This window comes from Mastigoproctus giganteus, chromosome 11, assembly GCF_048544385.1.
Source record: "Mastigoproctus giganteus isolate SK-2022 chromosome 11, ASM4854438v1, whole genome shotgun sequence".
NCBI classification, from domain to species: Eukaryota; Metazoa; Arthropoda; class Arachnida; order Uropygi; family Thelyphonidae; genus Mastigoproctus; species Mastigoproctus giganteus.
Genome location: NC_143585.1, coordinates 122,486,344 through 122,500,110, shown reverse-complemented (window position 1 = coordinate 122,500,110; position 13,767 = coordinate 122,486,344).

Here is a 13,767-nt window from a genome sequence, read left to right as displayed (position 1 = left end):
AGATTGATAAAAGAATACCTGTACAAGGAAAGACTTTGAATATGCGGACTGCAGAATTTGGTAACTAGTGTCTTAAAGGGGATCTGATTGAGGTCTATAAAACTGAGAAAAGATAGTAAAATGAACAAAGATGAAATTCATGGTTATAAGTGGTATTAGAACCAGGGGCCATAAATTCAAATTATGAGGGAAAAATTGTATATAGAATATAAATGTGTTTTTTTTTTTTTTTTTTTCTTCCCCTTTTTTCTTTCTTCTTGGATTCTGGAATAAGAATCCAAGAAGAAAGAAATTCAAGGCACTTGTATTGAAATTTCATGTTTTTATTATTTGTTTATTTTTGGTTGGTGCAAGAAAAGCCTAGGTCTACCTTGCACTGTATAACTAATGCAAATTTGCATGAAATAATTTATTTCTTACATATAATATTCATAGTGTATCATCCCTATTGATGTTTCACATTGTGACTTCCTCTGGATAATCTTATTTTTGACTTGTAGTAACTAGATAAACATGCCTACATGTATATTTCTTCTATATAAGGTATTTTAAAAGGACAATACTATTCTAGGTAATAAATGCATTTAATATGAATTTATTATTCAGGAATAGTCTCTGACTACTGTTATGTGTTACCTTGCATCAGTATTTTATTTGTAAATGTTAATTTTTATACCAATTTTATAATTTTGTGAAGTTGTGTAATATGATAATGGTAGTTAAAATCTTTAAACTTTCGGGGATATGATAAATTCTCTTGTGTGCATTATAAAATATGAAAAGATTTGTCATTAATGCCCAAATACATCCTAATAATTAATATCAAAAACGGTATTAGGTTTATTACAATATTATTTATCTGCACTTGAGCATAGTTTGATAAATTGCTCAAAGGCATTAGCAGATAATATAATGGGTTTTAGGAACAAAACAAGACTCAGTACTAAACAGCAAAGTGGCATGTGTGTTGTAGTTACAGCACGTTGCTCCTTTATAAAACAGATATTTGCTGTCAGTTACTGCAATAGCATTGTACTTCAAATTAGTTTTTAAAAATAGTGCCTCAGAAATGTGTTCGCTATAAGATACTCATGGTTTAAAAAATTTATTTTACTAAATTTTGGGTTGATTAAATTGATTTACAAAAATTTTCAAAAACAGAATTAAATTTGTTGACAACAAAATGCTTACTGCCTACAGTGAAACAGATTGGTGCTTAATAAAGGGCCACTTCACTGTATCATTGTGAGAATGCAACAATATGCTTTAGTTCATAGAAAATATAATTTGAGAATAATAATAAATTTTAAACTTCCCACTTATGGAATACTGAACACTGTTTACCTCTCATTATGTTATTATGAACTCTTGCTTGATTGTGAGTAAATCTGATACTCCGCTTTTTATACACCACCTCATTTTTATAAACAATAAAAACTGAGTAAGCAACTAGTTATATTTTTCCAAATTAGTGAAACTGGCTAACTGACTTCTGCAAAGTGGACACTTTAGAAAGAAATCATATAGAAATTAATTAGATTAGTTTCTCTCATATAAAAACTAATCAGCTGAAAATAAGAGGTCAACATTTTTCTTTCACTGAACTGTTTATCAGTTCATAGATCTAAGTACAGTAAAAGCATTAAGTTTTGTGATAAAAGAAAAACAATCATTACAGGATTGGTAAATGGAATAATTCTGTTTTTACAGTAAATGAGAGTTTTTAATTAATGGCAGGCATTTTTGTTCAACTTATTCTATGACATAATGAAGATCTATATATTTTTCACGTATTATTAATCTTAAGTTCATATTTGCATTAAAATCAATAATCTAATACCTGAATTTCAGAAAATTAACAGCATGCTTAAAGTAAAAGTGAAAGAAGAAATACAAGACAATTATTTACCTTTACATATATACAAATCATCAGAGAATAACTCTAGTTTCAACTGACTATTTATTGAAGTATTTCACAGTATTATTTCTAATATCACAACAATCTTTAAGTACAAGGGATTTTATTCGTTTAAAAACATTTTCAGTATGTGATCTCTGTGCATGCAGTACTGTATATAAAAAAAAGTATATGCAGTATATACTGCATATAAAAATTTTTCATTTCTTCTGTGAAACTGGACATTGTTTATTTTGTCATCTGAACATTGATTATTCCTGTGCATCATCATCCTTGAGATTTTCTTATAGTGAAATCTTATGGATTGGAAAAAAAAAAATAACTTTCTGTTTATACTCTATACAGTTTGGGTCAGAACTGTTTGCAGCTTTATTCTGATAAGGATGGTTGACCTGTAGTGTCGAAGATATCAATTTGAGATGAGTGTTTGCTAACAGATATTAAAAACTGCATTTACTGTGTTCAGTCATTTCATTTCAAGGGCTTAACAAGAAATTGTCAACATTTACTGACTGTTTCATCATGAAAGATGTCCTATACAATTGAGTGAACCATACTTCACTCCATGACTTTACTGTGGGCCCTGGATGCGTTTTTTGTCTACAGATGTGTTAGTTTATGTGAAAGTGCACTTCATCAGTGAATGAAATGTAATATTGTCTTCTGCTTTGTTCCCCCAACAAAACTGGGAACGAAAATTCAGATTCCGGGGGAACAAAATTCAGATACAGTCTAACAGGTTCAACTTGTCTAACAATTGTCTTGTCAAGCAACCTTAAGTAGATGTTTATTTTAAACCAAGCTTTTGAGAAGGTTATCTTGTTTTCCAGGAATAGGTAATTGCTTCCTATTCTCATACTTCTGCAACACACCTTCCTTTACAGCCATGCACAGCACCAGTCCCCAAAGATGTTAACCAATTTATTGATAGCTGTACTCACAACTTAGACTGCACATCATTATTATACTCCATTTAATTTTAATTTATTTTTTTTAGTGTGAATAAATGTGAACAAGTCAGACTGTGGTCACCTTAGCCAAGCAACTCAGCTCATTTAATAGTTATTCAGTTCCATCAGCTGGTTGCTTTCAGGAGCAACTCTAAATTGTTTACATAGACAATAAACTATAACAAAAGATTGTAATACTAGTCTGATAAATTTTTTTGAGTGTGTTGCTCAGTAGTTTATGCTGTTTTCTTCACTGCTTGTGGTATTTCCTGTTAGAGAACATTGTAGAGCAATAATAAACTCCAATATTTTGAAAAATGACCAATACAGTTGAGTGAATTAACAAAGTTAATCAAGGATACTTTGTGCCCTTTGGCATTTCTAGGTGTTGAATCGCAATGGGCACCCCATAGGTCATTTGAAATTCCTTTTTCCTCTCCTTAAAATTAGCACTTACTTTATACTACAGGTATCCCTTGACTTACTATGGGGTTCTGTTCTACCACATTGATTCTCATGTAATCAATGTTCTTTTAAAAACAGTAAATGTTGACCATTTCATATACACATATAATAAAAAGAAAGTAAGTGGAAAAGGCAGTTATCTTTATCATCCATGGCTTTAAAAAGACTGGTTCATCCAAATCATTAAGTTTTTCCATTCCATGTATGAGACCTTCCCTCCACCCCCCATAACTATTGTTGATTTTATTGGTTAGTGCCAATTCTCTCACTGCCTCACAAATTTGCTGGTTCTTTAAAATGGTAAAAATTGTCAAGTGGGATGATTTTAAATTGCTTGCTAAGTAAGACTATTTTACCACTCATGTTGTTTTATGAATTTTATTTTTGTCTCTAAGTCTATTGTATTTCTTTTTCTTTTATAACTTTTTCACTTACTGGCATGTGATATAAACAAATTAAAAACAAAAATACAAAGCAGATAAATTGGTGAAAAATGAGAGAACATTGCTACTTGGCAATTAACCAATACAAAATGACTGCCTAATGGGATAACTTCTCATGTAATCAATGTTTCACTGGCTGATATTCCTATTATGAAATAACTGTGCAATCTTGAAAGGTTGATTTTATCCTAAACATTGAAATGATCATGTAAATAAATCCCAGTGGTCAAGTAGAGCAGTGGTTCCCAATCTTTTGTCACTTGTCACACTTAAAAGTCAAGTTAATATTTGTTTTTAAGTTAAAATATGAATATTAAACAGGACACTGAAATAGTGATTGCCACTGAACTCAATAGAATTTTTCCTAACCTTGTGGCACACTTGAAAGGTTGCAGTGCACTGGTTGGAAACCACTGGAGTAAGGGATACTTGTACTTGGTGTTATTACCTCAGCTATGATTTTTGTGATATTAGGATTTTTGTGTCATCTGTGCGATTAAAACTTTTTTTTTTTTTAAGACTTCTGCAATATTGGCTAGCAAAGCTATAACTTATGGGATATTTTGCCTTGCTTGCTTATAAATATATAACTAGGCATTTCAAACTAGTTTCTTTTTGATGATCCAATATGTAAATATGAATTCTTAAAAACATTTGTATAGTGTTGTGAAATTGTTCATTTTGTATTGAATAAATTTTATACTTTTTTATAATTTGCTATATGAACTTTGTTGTTATAGTTTAACATTGATGAACAAATATTCTATTAGCTGAAATAACTTGACTATTGTTAAAAACTTTTATATTATTTGATGGTGTGTTATAAAAATTAAATGTATAACCCTGATTAGGGAGTGCCTTGGAAATGTTTGCTTTAGTGCAATAATTTTGTGCCTCTTTTCTACAAACATAATAGGTTTAGTTTAGGCTGCGATAGTTATCAGTTCAGGAAATATTTTTCTGAGTTGTAGGAAAGAAATTGACCTTTCAGAAAGAAATTGAAATTTCAGTGTGATTGAAATAATGTATATTTTTGCACATTCTATCACTGAATAAATCAAAATAGTATCTCTGCACTATTAGACTTGTACATCCTTATTTTCTTTCATGTTTCATTTATTATATTCACTATTTCGAACAGACAAATTAGAATCATGCAGACTCCCATTCTTGAAACAGATACCTGCAACATGAGCAGCTTCCTAATGTCACAAGGATGATGAAACACTACCTGGAATCTTGCTGCTTGCAAGATATCCCTTAACAGTGGCATATCTGCACTTTAGACAGCCCTTTCAACTTCCTCCCATTGAGCAAAATCCTGCTACAATGAACTTTTTTTGGGGTACATAAATTATTGCTATATCAAAAGAATCATTCAAACAGCTCTGTACTTTTCTGATAATATATATAGAAGTAGGAATTTCTGCTTAATTTTACATAAATATAGACTTTAAAATAAAATGACATATAGTATGTGTTCCATTGTTTACTACAAGAGTAAAAAAATATATTAATATTTAAAGTACTAAAGCTACAATAAATTTTGCATGTCTATTTTTGTTTTAATATTTAACCTTTTTTTCTCCAAATCAATAAAAAAAAATGCAACTTTAGTGCAATTAAGTGTGTATGTTCAAGTTTCACTAAGTAAAAATTAGTTTCTAAGGCTCCAACAAATGAGTTTTCTTCAGAGTAAGTAAAATCAAGCAAATTCTTCATCTTATAGACTGCATTATTCACTTGTTTTTGAATAGGGGAAAAGTGAAAGTGCTATTACACAAAATCAAATTTGAGTATAATCATTCAAATATGTAGAAAACGTAGGCAGGTATGAAAGTGAATTCTTCTGCCACATCTCCTAAAATTTTTTTTCTTCTTCTAACCTACAGAGCAGATGACTGTCATATCTATAATATGACAATCATCTGCCCTGAATTTACTCTTACCACGAGTAAACCAATATATTTTAGGCATAGGTGGACTTTGAAAATAATTTATTGTACTGAATTTTTCATTAGAACTGTTTCACTGAAATAACAGTTATAAAGCCTTATTACTAAGGGAAGGTGGCTAGAGCTTTGAAACATTTTCATTATAGCTATTCATTGTAATGGGATTATGAATTGCAATATATTCTACCTTTGAGGTAGAATGACATTTCCCATGGCAGCAGGTACAAGAATGGAGAATTTTCAATAAATGTGTTCAGGATTGGTGATCAATCAGTGCTAGGATAAGTTTTTGGTGCCAGTTTTGAAATTTTTCAATCTATCCATTCAATCCATTTTTCAATCTCAGCTATCCGCTGTTATTTTTAAAACATAGGTACATACTGAACAAGTTGTGGGGAAACTGATTTCAAATTCCATAATGAAAATGCAAATAGCATCTGTTTCAATCCACAGGACAAGTGACCTTACTCTATGAAATATCTTAAAAATATTTTTATTTGATGTTTTGTAATTGAATTTAGCAACTTATAATTAATGAAACAGTTTAATTCAGCAAAAGAGCTAAAATTATTTTATAATTAAAAAAAAGTATCCATGCATGCATATTTGTTCCTTTTAAGGCACGAGGTGAAAAGTTAATGCAGTGGTTTTCAAACTTTGTTAAAGGTTAGCTTAGTAATAATTTTCATTGTATCCCTCCTTATATAAGGATGAACAGATAGTGCCTAAAAGAAATAACAAGAAAATGTAACGGAACTTTCTCCAGAGCAATCAGAAACAAAAAATATTTTAGATGCAAAAGAACAAGAGACATGGAGAAAGTACACTGAAGATCTATACATGGAGCCATGTGGTCAACTTGGAAATACAACTAGAAAGAATAACAACAAACTTAATAGAAGACCAAATATTAAAAGAATTTGATTTAGCTTTTTAGTTACTTCCTAACAACTAATCTCCTGGTACAGACAATATTACAGCAGAATTAATATATAACAGTGGAGACCAATTCAAGCAATCACTATTTGAACTGATTTTGGGAGCATATAGTAAAGGAAAATGGCCAGAATAACATTGTACAATGTCATAGTACCAATATCAAAAAAAATCTGCACCAACCAAATGCAAAACTACAGAACTATCAGTCTTATATCATATGCATCAAAAGTTCTGTTAAAAATACGAATAGAATTGAACAGTATTTAGAGGACACACAATGCAGATTTAGAAAGAACTTGTCTACAAAGAGAAGCAAAAGGAACTTTTAAGATTCTTAGGTGAAAGAATAAATAGCAGGAATCTGTGCTTTATTGACTATGCAAAAGTATTTGACACAAATGTTATCCAATATGCTAAAACATGGCATGAAGATTAATACTAATAAAACAAAGATTATGATGAAGTAAAAAGCTAAAACAATTTCACATTGAAATTGGTGGTGAAAAAAAATAGTGGGTTACAAAACTTAAATATCTAGGACAGATAATAACACAAGATGCATCTTGCCACAATGAAATCGGTTCAAGAATTGCAAAACAAGCAATCAGAGGTTAAATATCTTTACTAAGCCAAAGAAATATCACTAGATCTAAGAAAAATAAGTATGAAAACACATTTGGCCAATTGCATTGTATTCAGTAGAGATATGGACACTAAACAAAATCAATTTGAAAAAACTAGAAGCATTTAAAATGTGGTGCTGGCAAAGAATGGAAAAGATTAGCTGGACAGAAAAAAAATGAGTAATAACATGGTTTTACAATGTGTAGGAGGAGAAAGAATTGCTAAGAAGGTTAGCAATGGCTACGATGGATCGGACACACCGTGAGGCATAGAGGGATGTTACTAGAAAGCAAAATACCAGGAAAAAGAAAACAAGGAAGACCAAGAGACACCGTCATAAATACAATTCTGAAGGAAACTGGGCTCCGGAGCTATGCAGAAGTGAAACACCTAGCACAAGAGAAATGGAGACAGCTCATCAAAGAGCCAAACCAGCTGAAAGGCTGATTTTAAAAATGTTATCCACAAGTGAAATTACTAATATCAATTTTATTGGATAATGGATTTTTCTTCTTGCTGTAAACAAGTGTTGTGTGGAAGGGAAACTTCTAATTGCAAACATAATGAAAGTTGTGGATATTAAGCCCTTAGTACCAAAGCTGCACTTGGCTCATTGCAACTGAAGTAAAGGATGTTCTTGGATACTACTACCTAAATGCAGTACATTTCAATTTTACACTTCATGTGTGACTAGATATTGAAAACAAACTAAAAGGTTTAGTTTTCAATATCTTGTCAATTCAATTCATTTCAATAATTTTGGGAACAAGAGTAGCCCTGTGCAGGCAAAGTTTTTTAAAAAAAATTTTCTGTTTTATTAACTTAAATTGGCATATTAACTTATTTTGTAGAGTACAATAGGTTATTACTTAGTATTGGTAAGGATGTCCAATCCACGTGTTTTGCAGCTCCAGCGAACGGGGAGTTTTTAGCTATATTTAGCCACTTTATTGACTTAATTGTTATATTAAATTATTTTCTGTAAGTAGCTTATAGACCTAGTCAAGATCCTTGGTTTATTCTGAATTTAGATGGCGAGATTTTGGAAGTTAATTAATACTTAGTTTCAGCAGATTTACCATTCATAACTTGTCGCTATTGTTATACGATACGTTATATCCCGTACTAGATAGCGTTAGCTTAGTATAGTATAAAATATAATATCAATAAATCAGTAAAATTTATTAATCTTGTTAAACTTCATTGTCAATTAAATTGTACTTTTTTTTAACTAAATACATATAATGACTTAGATTTTACAAACATAACATTATTAAAACTTGATACGGAAGTTATAACGAAACTCGGACATAATACTCTATACTGAAAAAAATATATACAGATTGGGATATAAGTTTAGGGTTATAATTTTGTATTGAAATTGAATCGAAATCATGACTCAGACCAAAGGCTCAAGCTAATGGGAGTGCTGTGGTTCAGGGGAGGAGAACTGAGGGAGGCAGTTGCCCTCTGAATCACAGCCTTTTAAAATGCCCTGCTTGTTTGATGTTTGTGGAGCAATCAGGTATGGGACATGATATTTCCAAGGGAAATGTCTTTGTGTGTGCACGATGTAAGGAGTGTGAAGAAATCAGGCGACAACTCAGTGTTGTTATGGGCCTATATGAGAGCTAGAAGGACAGGGTGGATGCCCTCAAAGGATCTAAATTGAGGGGCCCATCAAGCTCTTAACTGCCCACAGCAATGCCAGAGCTTGCACTTGATCATCAAGCAACACAGAGACAACCCCCAAGGCAGAATGGGCTGGTCCCACAGGAACTAGTAGTTGTTGGTGATTCTATTATCAGAGAAACAGGGAACATGGTATAGGTGAAACAGAACCAGGGTACGTCTGCCAGGGGCAAAGGTTGATGACGTAGAGCAGATATCTTTTAATGCACAAAAGGTGATATTGTTGTACACGTTGGTATTAATGATATTAAGAGTAGGAGACCAGCGGAATTACTTAACAAGTACAGGTTACTGTTGAAAAAAAGCCGTGAATTAGGGTTGAATTTCAAAGTGTCTGCAATTCTGCCAGACACGACAGGAGGGAGTATATGATGAGAGCCTTGTCGATCAATTCGGCCCTGGAAAGATTGTGCAAGGCTCAAGGGGTAGAATTTTTTTTCAATACTTGTTAACAGGAGAGACTGCTTCTACAGGGATGGGATACACTTAAATAGAAAGGGTGTAAGAATATTTGCTGATGCTATCGAGACAGTTTTAGGTGGGTCGGAAAACTGCTAGCTTGGGGGGGGGTACAAGGAAAAATAGATTAACAGTAACCCTTGACAGAGGTGAAAGTGATTCTTGCACTGCTTCTATTGGAATGAGCAGCAGCCTGGAAAACAAAATGCAGGATATTTCAGAGACTGCTGAGAGTCATTGCAGTACAAGTAAAGACATGGGTTTTGTTAGAGTAGCTAGGAATACTAGCTACTCTAACACCAATGCTAGGAGTTTGGTAAATAAATTTGACGTGTTGGTCAAAACATCAAAGGCAGATATTGTTGGGATATCAGAGACGTGGTGTCACACAGATATAAGGAATGTAGAACTGGAATTTGGGGAGTACAATGTGCACAGAAAGGGAGGAGGGGTTATGCTATTAGTTAAGAAACAAAATCCAAGGAAGTGCAGCCAGTTGACATCGCTAGACAGTGCAGTGTCGAGTCAGTTTGGTGTGACATAAGCACTGGGAGATCAAAATTGAGAGTAGGAATGTGTTATAGGCCTAATGACTCTGGTGAGTATAATAAGAAACTGAACAGGGAAATAGTGGGACAGTAAATCAGAGAATCTTATAATGGGAGATTTTAATTTCCCAGACATTGACTGGAATTTGTGGGTTGGTCACACACACACTAGCAAGGCTTTTGAGGATTTATCGGATGATTGTTTTCTACATCAGCATGTTTGGGAGACAACAAGAGGGAGTAATACTTTAGTGATTTTTCAAGAATTAAGAATCTGCAGATAAAGGAATCACTAGGTGATAGTGATCACAGTGTGCTGAAGCAGGATTTACTCAGTGGTAAAGGGAAGGGTTTTTGCTTTCGTAAAGGCGACTACGGTGGTCTGAGACAGTATTTAAATTCTATATGGTGGGACCAACAGCAAATTCAAAATGGGAGACATTCAAAGAATCTTGGAAGCTACTAGGCTTTACATACCAACAAAGAAATGTTCAAGGTTTAGGCCTAAATGGATGTCAGATGAACTAATGAGACATGTGGCAGAGAAGAAAAATGCATGGGATACATATAAATTAACATGTGACACAGAAGCCTATGATAGATATCAGCTGGTCTGTAACCAAGTCACAAAGGAGATTAGGCAGATTATGAGAAATCTTTGGCAAAGGATGCAAAGAAAAACAGCAAAGAGTTCTTTACCTATGTAAATTCTAGAAGCAAAGGGATGAATCAGATTGGTCTACTGGATAGTGATGGTTCAACTGCTGATGATCCTGCTCAGGTGCCTAACAAACTAAATGAGTATTTTACATCTACATTCACACATGAGGAGTTATTCATGGAGGGGAATGCCAGAGTTAAATTAAACTCTGGCAGTGAGCTAGATGATTTTGTAATAACAGAGGAAAGTGGAAGAGAAATTGAAGATAAACACAAAAAAGGCAGCCGGGGTGGATGGGATCTATCCAGCTATATTAAAGGAGGCAGCAAAGGAAGTAAGCAAACCCTTAGCCATAATTAAGAGAGCTTCCTTGGACCCATGGACTGGAGATGTGCAAATGTGACCCCAATTCACAATAGAGGATCAAAGGGTGACAAGTAATTATAGACCTGTTAGTTTAACTTCTGTTTCAGGGAAATTAATGGAGGCGCTGGTTAAAGAAGCACTGCAGGATCATCTAGACAAGACTTCAGTTATAGCTTGGACACAGCATGGGTTTGTTAAGTGGGAAGTCTTGTCTGACCAATTTGATTGGAATCTATGATGTGGTCACAAAAGAACTGGATGCAAGGAATAAGTTTGATATCATATATTTGGATCTTAGGAAGGCTTTTGATACTTTTGCACATGGACGACTACTGCACAAATTGGAGCAGTGTGGCATTAGAGGCAAATTGCTGCTATGGATTAAGGGATGGTTGAAGACAGAGTGGTAATCAATGGACACTGCTCTTCGTGGACTAATGTTATTAGTAGAGTCCCATTGTTGTTTTCTGTATTTATAAATGGTATATCTAAGTTTGCAGACGATATAAAGGTTGGCAGGGTTGTTAATGACACTGATGACAGTACGCTGGTGCAACAGGATCTAGAAAAGTTGAGCAGATGGGCTGAGAGGTGGCAAATGAAGCTGAACATTGACAAATATAAAGTACTACACATGGGAAGCAATAACCCCAGATTAACGTATCAATTCTGTGGTACTACACTGACAGTGGTAGAGAATGAAAGGGACCTGGGGTAATTGTGCAGGCAGATATGAAGTTTTCTGAGCAGTGCAGACAGTCTGCAAGAGTAGCTCATGGTGTCTTGTCAATGATATACAGGAATTTTTCTAACAGGGATAAGGAGGTGATTATCCCCTTGTATAAGGCAATGGTCAGGCCACACCTTGAGTACTGTATACAGGTCTGGAGGCCTCATTTTAAGAAGGATGTAGAGCTGTTGGAACAAATACAGAGAAGAGCAACAAGATTGGTGAATCCTTAACCGACAAAAAAAAAAAAAAAAAGCCTAGTTGCCTCTTATGATTACCTATCTGAACACTTCCAGTTTAGCAATTACATTTTTTAATTGCTGGACCCACCGAAGAAGAAGAAGAAAAAAAGTTTAAAAATGTCTCGGCCCATTATAAAACTGTTGTGAAAACAAAACCCCTTCCCTTTACCTTTCGCATTAGTTCTTTCTGAATATATCTTGTATCAATATACTATGTCCACTGAGCCTGGTGATACCTCTGTTAAATTTATTTGGAACAAAATTATCTTTAGCCCAATTTTTAAGCAATGAGTTTGATATTGATCAAAAATTTGAACCTTCAGGTATGAGGATTTTAAGAAAAATAAATATGGAAGCATGACAAGACAATGAGGGAAGAAAAAAAAAATTGATTGAGAAATACCCAACCAACTAAAGAAAACTTAAGATGGTATGGGCAAGTAGAAAGAATGGCTCAAAAGAAGCTAATTATATTGATATCAGAAGCATAAAATGAATGATAGTAGGCCTGTAAAAAAAACAAAGGAAGCTGGATTAATGATCAAGCAAGCATTAGAGAATTTAGCATTAGCAAGGGCACATAATGCAAGAAAGCAAGTTTATATAGCATCAGCCAAAAAAAAAAACAAAAAAGACCACCCCCTTCTCATTTCACCCATCCACTTGCTCCAAATGTTTGTCTACTTCTGCCTTGAATCTGTTTAAGCTATCAACTTCTACAACGACAGGTGGAAGTTTGTTCCAGCAATCAACCACCCGCTCGCTAAAGGCAAACTTCCACACATCTACAACTGTCTTTCCTCAATTTGAATTTATGCCCTCTCAGGTGATTAATTCTGAGCAAGAGGAAGAATCCCATCAGCATTGAGCATGCTCAAACCATTCAAGGCTTTATACACCTCAATCAGATCACCTTGCAGGTGCAACCCTTTGTTCCATTCACTAATCTTGTTGCCCTTCTCTGTACTCGTTCTAACAGCTCTACGTCCTTAAAATGGGGCCTCCAGACCTGTATACAGTACTCAAGGTGTGGCCTTCTTTATACAAGGGGATAATCACATCCTTATCCCTGCTAGAAAAATTCCTCTATATCATTGACAAGACACCATGAGCTACTCTTGCAGACCATCTGCACTGCTCAGAATACTTCATAATATCTGCCTTCACAATTATCCCCAGGTCCTTTTCACTCTCTACCACTGTTGGTGGTAAATTACTGTGGCTAACTGGAAATAGGTAAGTTAATATTTTGTAATGAGCATAACAGATTGTAAATCAGATAAGTTTTCTGCAGTTCTGGTAACATCAGAACTGCAGAAAACTGAGGAAAGTAGTTTGTAGAAAATTATTTTAACTGTTTGGCATTGTCACAATATTCTAACCCAATGAAAAATTCTAAAACTACCTCAACAAATGCTTCATTTGCTAATCAGTTTCACTGATTATGACTTAGTATCTTAAGTTGTATTTTATAATTTTACCTACATTCTGTGTGGTCAAAAACAAGATGAAAATGGGGATTACTTATTCTTTTTCTCCAAAAAAGTCATGGTAATATAGAGCAATGTTCAAATTTTAATAGGAATAAATGTTGGTTCTTCTACATTTAAAAAATAGCATTTTAAATTGCAAACTAATATTTTCTAAAGAGAGTAAAGCCATTAATTTAAGCCTGGTCAGTAATGCGGACTATATGATGCCAATCATTTGTTGTGTGTAAAGCCCAGTATGCAGTGATATAAACAATACCAAATGATGTCTCATATTGCCAAATA